The sequence below is a fragment of the Alligator sinensis genome, unplaced genomic scaffold, assembly GCF_000455745.1.
Source record: "Alligator sinensis unplaced genomic scaffold, ASM45574v1 scaffold195_2, whole genome shotgun sequence".
NCBI lineage: Eukaryota > Metazoa > Chordata > Crocodylia > Alligatoridae > Alligator > Alligator sinensis.
In genome coordinates, this window is record NW_005842253.1 from 680,937 (window position 1) to 696,393 (window position 15,457).

The following is a 15,457-nucleotide window of genomic DNA, read 5'->3' on the forward strand; positions in this document are numbered from 1 at the left end:
TCTAGACGAGATGCTTACTGTGCGGTAGCTTGTTACCACTGCGCAGTAGTGTTGCCATGCACAAACCATGACACGACACTACTGCACAACAGTAACAAGCTACTGTGCATTAAGTGTCACCAGGCAACCATGCTGGGATGCTACTGCACTGTCATGTAGTACAACTTGGTTATGCAAGTACTAAATGACTGCACAGTAACAACTGCACAGTGGGTGTCTCATGTAGAAGCGCCCAGTATGTTTTAACCTATACTGCATGCTATCACAAGATGTAACAAGTTAAGAAACCTTATCTTTCCCAATATTATACTTCCAAGTCCTAGTCCTTTCGACTGAACTGCACCTCCTTCATGCCCCAAGCAAGATAAACAGCCCATCAGACCTTAGCCCAATAGAAAAAAATTACTTCTGGATCGAAAATATGCAACTGGTTGACCCAAGTCATCCTGAAAAACACAGCTCTTATAGTACAAGTAAGAAGAGAAAACAAGACAGTGGAAAACCAGGGACAACATTTAAACAGATGAAGGGTTAGGAGTGACACAAAAAAAAAAGTCAACCATACTTGCTCCCTCAGACCTAGCCTATTGACATAGAATCTCCATGAAGGACATTTTGAGACAGTTGTGAAGACAAGCGTTTCCATCTGAAAGCTCTGAAAACCGACTTCTTGTAATCTTAACCTTCACACCCAAAGTTAACTGTTTACTGAGTTACTGCTTCATGCCATTCCTATCACTGAACAAGATTTCAATATTCCTGATAAATAATGGAAAAATACAGTACCAAATGTAGTCACCCTGGGAAAAATGAAACACAAAGGTAATAAAACCCTTTGCTGCTTTCATATTATTAAATATAGAACAAGGCTGCAAACCGTATTCAGTGAGCTGTTACTCAGACATGTCTCACTGTGTAAGTTGGTAACTTAAGTTAATGAAAGCCAAGACAGTAAAACTTTAGTTTAAAATGAATATGCATTGGGATTATGAAAAATGTTCTTGAAGGTAAACTCGACAATATTGTGCAACTGCAAAATTTGAAAGTCACTGATAGGACATGTGAATGCAAACATCATGAAGAGGCAGGAGAGGTATAAAATTTAAATGCAGAAAAAATCATCATAAACATAAATACTGGTCTGAAACATTTTATTGAAACAGTTTTATTTGATACACTGCAGTTATGCCTGTCATTTTAAGGCTCAGTTTTGTACCCTCTAGCTAAAGTCAAATTTGTTGCGACTTTCATAAAACCTATTTTTCCTCTTTATATTAGAACATTTTATGGGCAGCAAGCATGCTTAGAGGTTACCTGTTTTCCTGAGTAAAGAGAACATTTCTAAAGGCCCAAAGGGCAGCTGGGTATCTTAAACCATGTGGGTGTTAAGTATTTGTCTGTTGGGCCTGTGAAAACCTCCTATCTAATATTTCAACTGTCTAATGGTCACATTTTATTAGTAATGTGTTTGATGGGAATGATAAGATTTTAAAATTTTAAAATGCACCTTAAGAATGCAAGTCCCACTGATAGTCAACCACTTAAGCATTTTCAAGAACTACTCCTAGAAGTATACTGAACTGAAAGGAAACCATTCACCCCAATATTCAGAACCAATATTCCCCCCCACTCCGACTTTTGTAAAGCTTACGAAGGATGCACATCATTTTCAGGCTCCCCTCTTTTTCCTGGTAGATTTATGGATACCTAATTTCTGAGCGGAGTTAAAGACTTGCCATGTAAACCCCACAGTGACAGAGGGAGTGGGGCAGGGACAGGGGTAAGCATTGCCCAGCTAGGGGAGTGAATGCAACTCTGTGAGCAGCTCATCCAGGGGTTCAGGGGGCAAGGAGGGGGTGTGCGCCCCCGGGTGAGGCAAGGGGCACATGCATCTCCCGGATTTGTGCACAGTAATGCCAGGCTGCCTACTGGGGGCTTGTGGCCAGGGGCTGCACCAGGGCTGCATTCGGGACAGGCAGCAGTGACGCTGGGAGGAGTGGCTATGGGTAATTTTGGGGTGGCTATAGCCTACCCCACAGCCACCCCTCCTAGCGCCACCACCACCTGCCGTGCCCCCCACCCACAGCCCAGGCCCAGCCCCCAAACTGAGAAGAGGCTGGGGCAGCCCCCGGCCCCAAGCCAAGCCCGCAGCAGGCAGCCCTCCCTCACCCTGCACACAAATCCGGGGGGCACATACCTATGCCTCCCCCGGGGATGCACACAGCAGCAGGGAGCCACCTTCCCTCCCCACGCCCAGACAAACCACCTACAGGGTCAGATTCACCATCCTGGCTGGGCAGCACCTGCCCTTGCCCCACTCCCTTACCATGGGTGCCTCAATCTGCCCCCACACAGACTTACTGGATGGATGCCGCTCTCTAAGCTGCCAGGCTGCATGCTTGCTGTCGCTGCATGCATGCCTATGGCATTTATTGGTGGCAATATTGGCTACATCAGCCAAAAAAAGTCAATTGCCAATAACGTTAATTTTCCTTTAATTGGTGCCAATTTGATATATGACTGACATATTGGTCCACCTCTACTATTTAACATTGTTTTTAAAAGGAAAATGGATACCTTTACATACTGAAAGCATGACAAAATTAGTTTTCAATAGTTTCAAAAAACTAAATTAGTGAGGTAGTCCCTCACAAAATTTCAAAAATAACTTTAAGCCTGGTTAATGTAGTGTTGTACACCGTTATTCATTTCTTTATCTAGAGAAAGGTACTTTTTGAGATATCACAGCTGTAATAGGAAGAAGATGATACACAACCAAATGAAATGTACAAAACTGAATGGATGGATGTGAAGGACACACAATTCTGACATATCAAGAAAGCCATGCTCTCATCAGCACAAAGGTTATTGAAATTCTTCTATCTGTTAACATTTGTTGCTTTAATCTAAAATGTATTGAACAATAAGTTAAAAATACATACTATTAAGAGAAAGTGCTCACTATAAGCAAGGAAAATGAAAAGTGAAAAATCATAATAATATATATTCAAAATAGAAGTATGCAAAAATAGGTTTGTAATCTGAGGTGACAAAACACTAAGCTTTCAGAATCAGCAAAATCTATCAGCTGCAATGGAAAATAGTTAAGTGTTCCAAGTGGCCTTTCTAGAGCTATTGCCAAATGTTCACAGCAACTTTACTGCAGCAAGTAGTTCATTAGTGAACTCACTGTAAGGTTTACCATTATATTTAAAAATAAAGACTTAAGCAATATTCCTCCAAACAGATAGAAAAGTGGGTCTGTGCTTAACTGAACTTTTTCTTTCTTTGAATAATAAGGTCCACAAATCATAAATGGCTATTTCATCCTGTTTGCAGTTTTGAAGCAGACCAGACCTATCAGGGAATAGCAGCAGGGGAATAATGACCTGTCCCATGAAGTTCCCTCTAAAACACTTTTTAGCGGTCCACAAATGGAAAAAGGTCAAAAACCACTGCTATAGATATTTACCTATTTCCTTATATACCTTTATAAAGACCCTCCTGGAAAAACTGAAGGCTATTTTACTTTTCCAACATGGCAGGCAAACTACTGACTTTGCGTTAGCCAACAAGGAAGTTCTATTCGGTGACTTTAAGACACATGACAACCCTCACCACTTCTGTTATATATTACATGTGAGCTATATACTCTGGGATTGACCATTTTTTGCAATGAATCACCTCTGAAAAGTAGAGAAATTAAAAGGCCCAGTGTTATGTTAAATCAGACCTGAAAGCTTAGGTTTTCAGCCAGAAGGACAGACAGTATTACCACCATTCGTTCTTCCTCCTTATCTTTATATAGTCCTGGGTAGCAGCAGAAAAGTTTAAAGGAATAGATCAGAGAAATCATATGGCTTTGGAAGACTATTTTTGCCTCCATTTTCCTGAGCAGGGACCGGACCAGCCCGCCACCTGGGACCCCGTCAGGCCCAGGGGAGGTGCACCCAGGCCTAGGGTCAGTGAGGATCTAGTCAGGAAACTTCTGGAGGGGCTGGACGTATTTAAATCAGCTGGTCCTGATGATCTCCACCCCAGAGGGCTGAGGGAATTAGCAGAGGTCATTGCAGGACCCCTGGCACGACTTTACAAGCACTCATGGTGCTCTAGTGTGGTGCCAGAGAACTGGAAAGGGGCCAATGTCCCCATTTTCAAAAAAGGGAGGAAGGAGGACCCAGGGAACTATAGGCCAGTTAGTCTTACCTTGATCCTGGGTAAGCTTTTTGAGAGAATTTTCCTTGCGCATGTCCATGAGGGGTCAGCAGGGGAGGTCATGCTTAGGGGCAACCAACGCGGGTTCATTAGAGGCCGGTCCTGTCAGACCAACCTGGCGGCCTTCTATGACCAGGTCACAAAATCCTTAGATGCAGGGGTAGCAGTGGACGTCGTCTTTCTGGACTTCAGGAAGGCCTTCAACACTGCTTCTCACCCCATTCTCATTAAAAAACTAGGGGACCGTGGCGTCGGCACCTACACAGTCAAATGGGTCGCTAACTGGCTGGAGGGCCGCACCCAGAGAGTGGTGGTGGATGGATCATTTTTGACCTGGAGAGATGTGCGCAGTGGGGTCCGCTGGGGCTCAGTCCTCGGACCCGTGCTGTTCAACATCTTCATCAATGACTTGGATGAGGGGGTAAAAAGCACCCTGTTCAAATCTGCTGATGACACTAAAATGTGGGGGAATGTAGGCATGCTAGAAGGGAGGATTAGGCTGCAATCAGACCTAGACAGGTTACGGGGGTGGGCAGATGAGAACAGGATGGGTTTCAACACTGACAAGTGCAAGGTACTGCACCTGGGGAGGAAGAACCAGCAGCATACCTACAGGCTGGGGAACTCCCTTCTTGTCAGTGCAGAGGCAGAAAAGGATCTTGGACTCATTACTGATGCCAAAATGAACATGGGCCGACGATGTGGGGACGCGGTCAGGAAGGCCAACCACACCTTGTCATGCATCCACAGATGCACCTTGAGCAGGTCCAAGGAGGTGATCCTCCCCATCTATGCGACATTGGTCAGGCCGCAGTTGGAGTACTGCGTCCAGTTTTGGGCGCTGCACTTCAGGAGGGATGTGGACAACTTGGAGCGGGTCCAGAAGAGGGACACTCACATGACCAGGGGCCAGCAGGGCAAGCCCTAGGAGGAGAGGCTAAGGGACCCGAACCTGTTCAGCCTGCACAAGAGAAGGCTGAGGGGGGACCTAGTGGACTGTTACAAACTAGTCAGAGGGGACCAGCAGGCACTGGGGGAGTCCCTGCTCCCCCGAGTACTACCAGGAGTGACTAGAAATAACGGCCACAATCTGGCGGAGGGTAGAATCAGATATACACATCAGGAGGTGCTACTTCAGTCAGGGCAGCTAGGATCTGGAACCAACTTCCAAGCGAAGTGGTGCTGGCTCCTACCCTGGGGGCCTTTAAGAGGAGGTTAGACGAACACCTTGCTGGGGTCATTTGACCCCAGTACTTTTTCCTGCCATGGCAGGGGGCTCAGACTTGATGATCTGCTCAGGTTCCTTCTGGCTCTACCAACTATGAAACTATGACTATTTGCACTTCATTTCTGGATTTCTTATACAAAGGAAAGCCATGGAACACTTAAACTTGTCATGTTTAGACGCAAAGAGGTGAATTGCCAGCCCAGCAAATGAACTTAGAAGGAATTCTCTAATGTAGGTTCCACCTTGCTTAAATGCAACTTCTGGCACATCTGTCCATCAAGGGGTAAATGTATGCCATGGCTTTTTGCTAAAGTATAAGTTTTATCATTCTGAGACTAGAATGATCATGTTCTTCATAATTTATTAAACTTGACTAGTTCTTTTTCAATGACTAAAAAAGTCTGTTTCTTCAAGGGTTAATAATGTTTTTAGCCCTCAATGAAGTATTTAGTCCAAAAGTGAAAGTTTAGAACAGAGGACATACTAACACCAGCCAGAGCTGGTTGGTAGCCATGCAATTAGTGATGAGACAACAGAAGACAAAATTACCCACAGTTTCAACCTACCATATTTCCTGCATTAATTTCTACAATATCTGGCAGAAGCCATGATAAATTGATAGTCCCAGCAATTCTGAAATTACTTTAGTTTTCCCCAAGGTTTTCTGCTATATTGCTATAAGAGCTCAAAATGGATTTGTCTGAGCATCTGATTTCAAAGACTAAATCCCTGTACAACCCTATGCCTTTTTCTGGCAATGTTCAAGTTGAAGGAGATTTATAAATACTATTGCCCTACATTAGTTTTACTTGTAAATGTCTACAGACATTCAGGACATCAGATGGCAAAGGTGGGGGAAAGGGAGGGATGAGGGAGGAAGCTGTCCTGATAACACTTAAGACGTGTTTATGCTCAGAGGGAGCCAAGATAATGAGACACAGCCAAACTGAGCCAAGCAAAGAGCCGGGATAGCAAGATGGACATTTTTTTTCAGATATAAAACCTTCCCCAATTAGACCCATCCAGTTCTTGATCACCAGAACAGGTAGACATTTACCTTTAGTAAACATACCAGTTTAAATCTGGAGCTGTATTCTGAGGAAAATTCTGGCCTTGTAAGACAGAGGCTAAGGTACCTAGAGAGAAATAAATAGGGAACCAAACAACTCTCTTACTCATTACTTGCTTCACATTTAGGCTGTTCTTCTTTTCATTCCATGGCAATGTGGTAGAGGAGGGTGAAAATGATGCTAATAAGGCACGACAAACTGAGCTATGTCTAGGACCCTCCCATCCCTGGCCTGAGGAAAGGCAAAGAAGCTAGCAGATGAAAATTTCAGTCAGCAGTATGACTGCTGGAAGAGGCGCTATGGATTTAGATTTAATCTACCTGCTGCCATATAGCCATTCTGGCAGTGCTCCCCTCATAGAGGTAGAAAGGGGACACCTCTGTGCACAAAAGTGGCCCAGTGGGAGAATGAAGGTAAGTAAGGATGGATGGATGGATCTGCTATAAGCACATCAGAAGGGGAAATGAGGGGGTGATCTCTCCAAAGAACAAATGCAGCCCTGGGTACAGCTGGGAATTAGATGGATATCTTATTGAGCCAAAACACTCATCAAAAACGTGAAATCAAGTATGTAATTTTCCTCAGAAAAAGCTTTTCAGGAAGAGAGTCTGTTTGAACCTGCCTGGGAACTTCAAGGGAAAACAATATTCTTAATGGGACTAACAAGTCTAGTCCTGATTCTTCCTGCAAGCAGGCTAAAGAAAATACTGTATCTATGTGGCTCAGCACAATGAAGAATAGCGAAATTCACTATTATATTTCATTGAAATTATTGTGTTTGAAAAGTGAGGTAAAAAAAGTTAAAAATCTGAAAAAATTACCCCGTATCTTCCAATACAAAGCCAAGTCTATGTTTCAAGTATATCATAGAACTAGTCTAACAGCTTTAGGCCTAAAATACAATTCCAATTCAAGAACATGTAGAGTACAACAGCAATGCTCTTTTTCTAATGCGCATTGCATCACATCTTGGCTTTTTCCAACTTTCAGTCCAAATCCAAATATTCTTTGCAGCAAGTAAGTTCTGGTTATATTAAACAATAATAATATGAAAGTATTAAGTAAGGAGGTTGGAAAAAAGCTTGCTTTTATATGGGATCAGTGCGAGTGCTTGTGTGCCCCCTCATTAGCTGTCCACCCTGTTTTTGCTTACGAAGACACACCTCCATGTTTATTAGGTCCTTGCCAGCCCTGCTTCTCTGCGATTCCCCCCCCATCCCCCGCTTAACCTCAGGCCTGGGTTCAGGGTCTGGCCCCACTTTCAGTGTTCAAGCAATGACTAGGAGTGGGGGAGAGCAAGCCAGGCAAACCCCAGCTGGGGTCCCACGCTGGTGGGAGATGGGAGGGAGACGGGATTATTAACGCCTCCCCTTCTTCTCAGGCTACTGGCATTTGGCCGTGCCCCCCCCCCCTGAGGGGTGACACTAGAGCAGGGTTTCCCCATGTCCACCCCCTTCTCAGAAATCCAGAGCAGTGATAGTGCTCCAGCTAGGGAGGAGACAGGTAGGGCCAACCCTACTCCACTGGAGCAGACAGCCCAGCCAAGCCTAGGACTGCAAAGCACAACAGGGTGATGCAAGGCAAGGAGAGAGCACCAAGGACTGAGGCTCAGAGGACCCAGCACCCAGTGAGGACGTGTAACGGATGCATGAGTGGGATGGGGAGCATCCCCTCCCTGCAGAAGTGCTCTGATACATTGGTCCAATATAAAGAAAAACTGTCTATATTGGAAAATTGGCCTGATGTGGCCAACCAATGGCCCATGCATGTGCGCAGCTGCAGCACAGCACGTAGGCAGTGAGGACCACAGCCAGCAGTATGCAGAGTTGTGTGCAGCTGGTAAGTCTAGTGTGATGGAAGGAGAGGGGCACAACAGACTTACCAGCTGCATGCAGTTGTATCGGAAATTGGATAGGTATTGGCCAATATGCCTCCTTAAAAAAAAAAAAAAAAAAAAAAGAAAAATCGGCTCTCGGTATTGGCCCCAAAAATCTCTATCAGTGCACCCCTACACCTCCCAGGCTTCTACATTGTGTTTGATTTGCATATTTATTTCTCCTGGGGCCAGATGTAAGGACACATACTATTGTTACAGTGGACTGAACTGGGAGACCAGGCGCTCTCAGGGACTCTGGGGCAGAAGTCCCATTACCCATATTATTTAAGTTACCTATTTAAACCACTGTAAAACCATTAATTTATATGGAGCCGCAACTGGCCTTAGCGGGGTGAGGCTGGACTCCAGATCACCGAAGAGTCCCATCTGTCTATAGAGCGACATGTAACCAATAGGTTGGCACTTGGAAAGAGAGTAGGGAAGGTGGAGCCCCAAGGGACATCCATCTGGAACGCCCTCCTATGAGTCCACAGGTCACACAGGAGCCTCCCTCATAACCTCTTTCTTAAAATCAAGGCATGGCAGATGAGTAATGGGAGTTTCTCATAGAGATGGTGCACAATACCCAGGATGAACAAGACCTGAGTGTGGTCCACTAGGCCCCAAGCCGCTCAAGAGCAATTGCTTGGACTTAGACAGGCACAAAGTGGAAAAACACTATTACCACCTATTTCTGAAAGAGCTAAAATTGGAAAGGATTTAAGAGATCTGGATGCAAGCCTACTCTGCATTTTCAAACTGCTTTTGTATTTAACCAACTGAAACTTGATTAAACATTGTTAGAAATAAACTTCACCCCTCCCCTTCCTTTAGCTGTTTCTGGGGAAAACAAATAATCTAATGTAGAAAAAAAATCCATGAAACATCTAACCATGTTTTTCCATACTAAACTCTTGGCTTTAGTGATTCAAGATCAACAAATCAAAGGCTCCAAATTTACATTTTCATTCTCTGTGACATATTTTGCCTGAGCCTAAACAACAAGCAAAATAGATGCAAGGCAATTTCAGCTACCACGACTCTGCCAAGAGTGTAGGTGGAATATAATTTAATGATTTTTAGAAAACATTTAAACTAAAGAGTAGGCATTAGCCAGTAGCTACTGATAGTGGTAATTCATTATACTAATTTTTTCTAAAAATTAAGCCCCACATCTAAAAATCTCTTGCACTGCCCCCTACCCCCCAAATAAAGGAAAAACCTATCTATGCAGTGAAAGAATGCCAGATTAATAAAAAAGAGGGGGTTTTTTAGGAGGCAAAGCTAGAGTTGAAGTGTTATATATAGCCATCATTAAAAAAGCAACAGTAACAAAAGCAACAGAACCCTAAAGCTCCAGCAGAGCGAGAGAGCGAGCAAGACTTGACTTTATCTGTATTATAAAAATATTAAGAACAGAAAGGTGGAAGTGCAAAAGCCCTTCAAGAGCCAAGCATGACGTACTCATCAGTGACAAAGCAACAGCATCACCAGACACTGAAAGCCTACCCCTCCTAGCACTTCATGGGTAGTTGTCTGTCTTTCACCTTGCAAAATGCCCCCTCAATGGCATAGCATGACAATCTAGTCCACATTTTAGTATAAGGTGAAGTAACTAAACTCAAATGAGATGTGCACCCGAACCAAACAATGCAATACTCGGAGGGAATCAGAGCCAATCCCTGTGAGCTGGTTTCTTTGGCTTTTCAGGATTGTGATCTTGGCCTAGCCCAGCAGGAGATAGGACAGATTTGGCCAGATAGACAGGTTCTCTATCTCCAAAGTCTTGGAGAAGTCCAAGTCTAGCACATGAAAGAGGGAGTTGAAGGCACACACAAAGAGTGGCTATAAATCAAGGGAAGTCCAGGAAAGCACTGAGTGTCTCCTCCACCTCCTCCTCATAGAAAGGGGAAGTCACATAATGCCAGGTCTAAGTGGTGGGCAAAGGTGCCTGTGGCCAAGGCCCTGTGCAACATTGGAGGTCGCCAGTTCTCTTGGAAACTAGTAGCTTGTAACTGTGCCAGGCAGAGCAGGATTGTTCTGGTGTTGCTGCCATGAGCCACAGGCTTATCAAGTCTTATGCTCAGCCTTACAACAGTTTCCTTACAGCTACAGGGAAGAAAAAAAAAAAGATGTTTTCCCCACGGAAACTATTATGTACTTATTTACAAAGAGTTAAATCTCTAATATATTTAGTTAAACCTCAAGTCGGTTCAACAGCTTTCCTCCAGAAACCCAAATCACTTCAGAGAATGTAATAGTTTATTCAGGTTTCTATTTAAAAAAACATAATGATATTGCCAAATGTGCAAACACAAGTAAGACAATATAGTAAGAATCTACACACCAGGCCTGATCCCTTCCTCTTCCCCAATCTTGCAAGAGAGACTTATTTCTCCAAAATAGGAAAGGATGATAAGGATGATTTCCCTCCCCCTTCCCACCCTCAGCACAATCAATCCAAACCAATATACACTTCGTTCTTTTGCAAATTAACTAGTAAGCAAACAAGTAAAAAAGCCAAAGTACGCAATCATGAACTTTGCTCAGTTACATGACAAATACAGTCATAAAGTGAATTGTATTTAAAGCATACAATACGCTTATAGGTCACCTGCTGTTAAAAGGAAAGGATTCTCCATGACCCTAAAAGAATATAGCATTCAGAGCACTATACTAAATTACTCCAGATACTACCAGTCTTTAAAGTGTGCTAACTAGTAAAGATTGAGTTAATGAAGTTTTACTGGAGGCGCAAATAAAAATAGACTGAGATGGAAGCCTGTTATTTTGAGCCTCAATATGCTCTTTAAGGCTCAAAAGAAAAGTTTTACAGAAAATTCTGGAAACTTATGGTATCCTTAAGAGAAAGGGTTACAGAGTCCAGCAGAAACCTATTTTTGAAGATTTCTCATTTAACATGGCATAAACCTCATTATCCGGGATGTTGTTTCAAAGAAAAAAAGCCAGCCATGTTCAAACTGATACTTATTTTTTGCATCTCTGTAGAAATCCTTAAAATTATAAAGGCACAGGAAAAAACTACTACTACTACTACTATTTAACACTTGATTAAGATCACTAGAAGCAAAAAGAGAAAAGGAGAAAAGAAAAGAAAAAGTATGCCTTGAAGACCTGCTTTCCAGTATCAAGCTAAAACTAGTTCATGGTCTTGAGATCCAGACAGCAAGACAAAGGAAGTCCTTGTCTAACAAAGGCCAAAAAAGAAACACACTATCAATAAAAATAAATAAATAATTACATCTCATATGCAAATCCCAGAAAGTTACATCCAAAACTGACAGAAGAGATCTGGGAGCCCTTGACAATGGTCTTCATGAAGTCATGGGAGACCAGCCAGGTACCAGAGGATTGGAAAAGGGTAGTGCTCTATAGTGCCCCTCTTTGAAAAAGGTATAAAGGAGTAGGAGTACCTGAGGAACTACAGACCAGTTAGCCTTACCTCAATACCTGACAAGTTATTGGAGCATATCCTAAGGCAGGCCATTTGCATAAATCTGGAGGAGAAAAGGCTGATCACAAGGATTTGTGAAAAACAACCTGTATCAAACAATTTTGATCTTCTTTGGTAAAGTAACTACTTGGGTGGATGCAGGGAATACTATGGATATAATGAGTCCGGACTTCAGCAAGTTCTTCTGACGAGGTCCCAAATGACCTTCTCAAACAAATGGGAGAAGTATGGGCTAGACAAAACTATTACAAGGTGGATAAACAACTCATCCCATAGCTGCAAGCAAAGGCTAATTATTAACAGGTACGTGTCAGAATGGCAAGAAGTTTTGAGTGGAGTTCCACAGAGGTCTGTCCTAGGCCCAGGGCTGTTCAACGTTGTTTAGTAACAATTTGGATGCTGGCAGAGAAAACTTCCTAAGCAAGTCTGTGTGGATGACATGGAACTGGGAAGGATTTCCAATACATTGGTGGATGCAAGTGCAACTCTGAAGGATCTCAACAGATTGGAGAGCTGGGCTGGAGCTAACAGGATGAAGTTCACTGCAGACAAATGCACAGTGGAATAATCAAAACACAAATATAAAATGGGGAATATCTTGCTGAAAGGCAGCACTATGGAAAACGACTTGGGAGTCTTGGTAGATTACAGACTCAGTATGAGTCTGCAGCATGATGTAGCCACACAAAACACAAATATAGTTTTGTGATGCATCAACAGAAGCATTTGCTGTAAGACACAGGAGGTGATAGTTAGTCTGAGGCTCCAGTGAGGCTGAAGTTTGGACCTCTTCTGGGAGTACTGTGTGCAGTTCTAGATTCCAAATTTTAAACAGGATATGGAAGAGTTAGAGAGGGTCCAGAGGTGGGCACCAAAGATGGTAAAAGGCTTGGAAAACAAGTCATATGAGGAGAAGCTAAAAGGAGCTAGGCATGTTCAGCTGGTGGAAAAGACATTTGAGAGGGGACATGATAGCAGTCTTCAAATCCTTGAAGGGCTGCCATAAGGAAGAGGGAAAGCACCTTTCCTCTCTTGCTGCAGAGGAGGATGTGGACCAATGGCTTGAAGATGCAACGAAGTAAGTTTAGGTTGGGTATCCAGAAAAACTTCTTCACTATGAGAATAGTGAGGCAGTGAAACAGACTGACCAGGGAAGTTGTGGACTCTCCATCACTAGAGGTGTTCAAGAAAAGAGGTTGGGCAGCTACAAGGCAGGGATTGTCAACCAGGGGTACGTACTTGAGAAGGCCCTAGGGGGTACGCATGGGCAGGTGGGGACAGAGCACCACCACACAGGATCCCACACTGTCATGCAGGCACCACCCGCCCAGCCAGACACAGGGGCCAAGGGAAGCTGCACACCACCCCGACACCCCGCCCCGCGTCCAGCTGACCCAAAAAAAAGGTTGAAAACCCCTGATCTAGGCATAACTATGCCTATGTTCTACTCTGAGTATTTCCCATCCTTAAGGGCTTTAATGGTTGTCCCCTCCCCACCTTTCTGCTACATGTGTCAGGGTGTTTTTAAGCCTTCCTCAGAGGTGCTGGATATTGGCTACAGCCAAAGCTAGGGACTCTGACTGGGGTCTGCCACTGCTACTCCTAGGACCAAAGCTGGAGTTGCTGGCTGAAATGTCTTGCTCCTCTGCTCAGGATCAGACCAATTGCCATATTTGGGGGAATTTTACCCCATGGTGAGACTGGTACAGACTGTGGGGGTTTCTGCCTTCTGTTGTAGTGGGGAACATGGCACTCTATTCAGGATCTCTTGAGCATACATTGACAATATTTCATAAAGCAGGACATTGGCTGCCATGGTTCTCCTGCTTTACCTGTGATGGGTTAGGGTGTTACATCTTTGTTGTGTCAGGGTTGACAGTAGTCTTATGTAGAGTTTAGATTCTGGTTTGCATAGAATGGTTTTGATAGGAATGATCTTGCCTCAGGCAGGAAATTGAACTAGATAACCTCTAATCTAGAGGTCCTTTACAGCACTACTTCTCTATGATTCTATGGATCAATTATGGTTGATGATACTAAGTGAATGATGATACCAAGAACTCTCTCAACTGAAGTTAGAATAGTTTATTGCATATTTAGTGTACACAGATTAAAATAGTTATATTAAAAAAAGAGGTCTGTCAAAGAAAAAGTTAAATATACATTTGTTAAATTTCCCATATGGGAAATTTAGTTTTACAGTACCTGTGGTGATTGCTGAAGTGTCTAAAATTAAATAATCTGTAACAACTCAGATACAGTCCTTACCAACTTTTCATGGGATCACTTAGCAAGCAATATGAAAGAAAGAATCCAGAAATAGTTATGCATACAAGCTTTGCTTACTTTTCACAATCTATTATTTTATTTTAAAATGTTAACAGTAATGTATACAAATGACACAGAAGACAACTCAACCCAGTTTTTTTAATTATAGGCAAATAAATATATTCGCTACACACTATTCCCAATGTTAATAAAAATTACCACTACAATAATCATCTACAAGAAATTGCAATGGCTTGCTTTTAAACCTATACACCCCCAAATGACAAGCATCAGTAGGAAACATGTTTTCATTTACCAATATAAACAAATCCAAAAGACAAGGTTAAAAATAAATATAATATAAATATCTGTCTCTCTGAGGAATGCAATCCTGATAAGTGACTGAACTTAGGTTAATGAATAGAATTGGTAAAAAGCTTAGAAGAAGGGGACAGAACTCAAGAAGGTATGTACGCCATATTGTGATGTCCATCATAAGACACCATCTCCAATGGACCAACATTTTTCAGGAAAGGGATTCTTCGTAAATAGTTTATTGGGTTGATCGATTCATTTATTCACTAGAGTTTCAAAAAGGGAAAAAAGTGGAAAATTAATTTCAAGTTCTTGTTTAAGCCTTCATTACAATATATAATGCAATTAAACTTCTTGTTACATTCACACCACAAAAAAAAACAAAAAACACAAATAAACATTTTTGCCCACTGCTAAATCCACAGACTTTATGTATCAAAGACTATTTTAATGGTTTGCTCTTGTCATTCAGCTGACAGTGTCACCCACTAAAGAAACTAATTAGTAGAGCAAGAGGTATAGTTTACACTAATTAATCCTCTGTTTACCAAGGAACGGATGCAAGAACAAAATACTGTACAAGTCCATATAAGCAGTCTTGAAATCAATATCAGATGCTTTTCTTCTTTCCCAAGAATGGTAAGGGAAGATAGTGACACACTGGATCAGTTCTATTATTTACTTCATCAAGTTCTTGTCGCTAACAGTAGCCAGTACTAGATGCCTCAGATGATGACACCGAAGTCAGGAGCATGGGGAACAAGAAGGAGCAGCTAGCCCTCCTGCTCTCTAGTGAGCAATATAACCTGGTACAGATCATGGAGACTTTGTGGGACTCCTTGCATGATTGGAGTGTAGTCATAGAGGGCAACACCTTGCACAGAAGGGACCAAGCAGGGGGAAAAGGTGGAGGGGTAGCTCTCTATGTGAGGGAGCAGTACACCTCTCTGGAGGCTGACATTGGCCCCCAAGATAAGCAGCTTGAAATCCTCTGGGCCAACTTTGGGGGG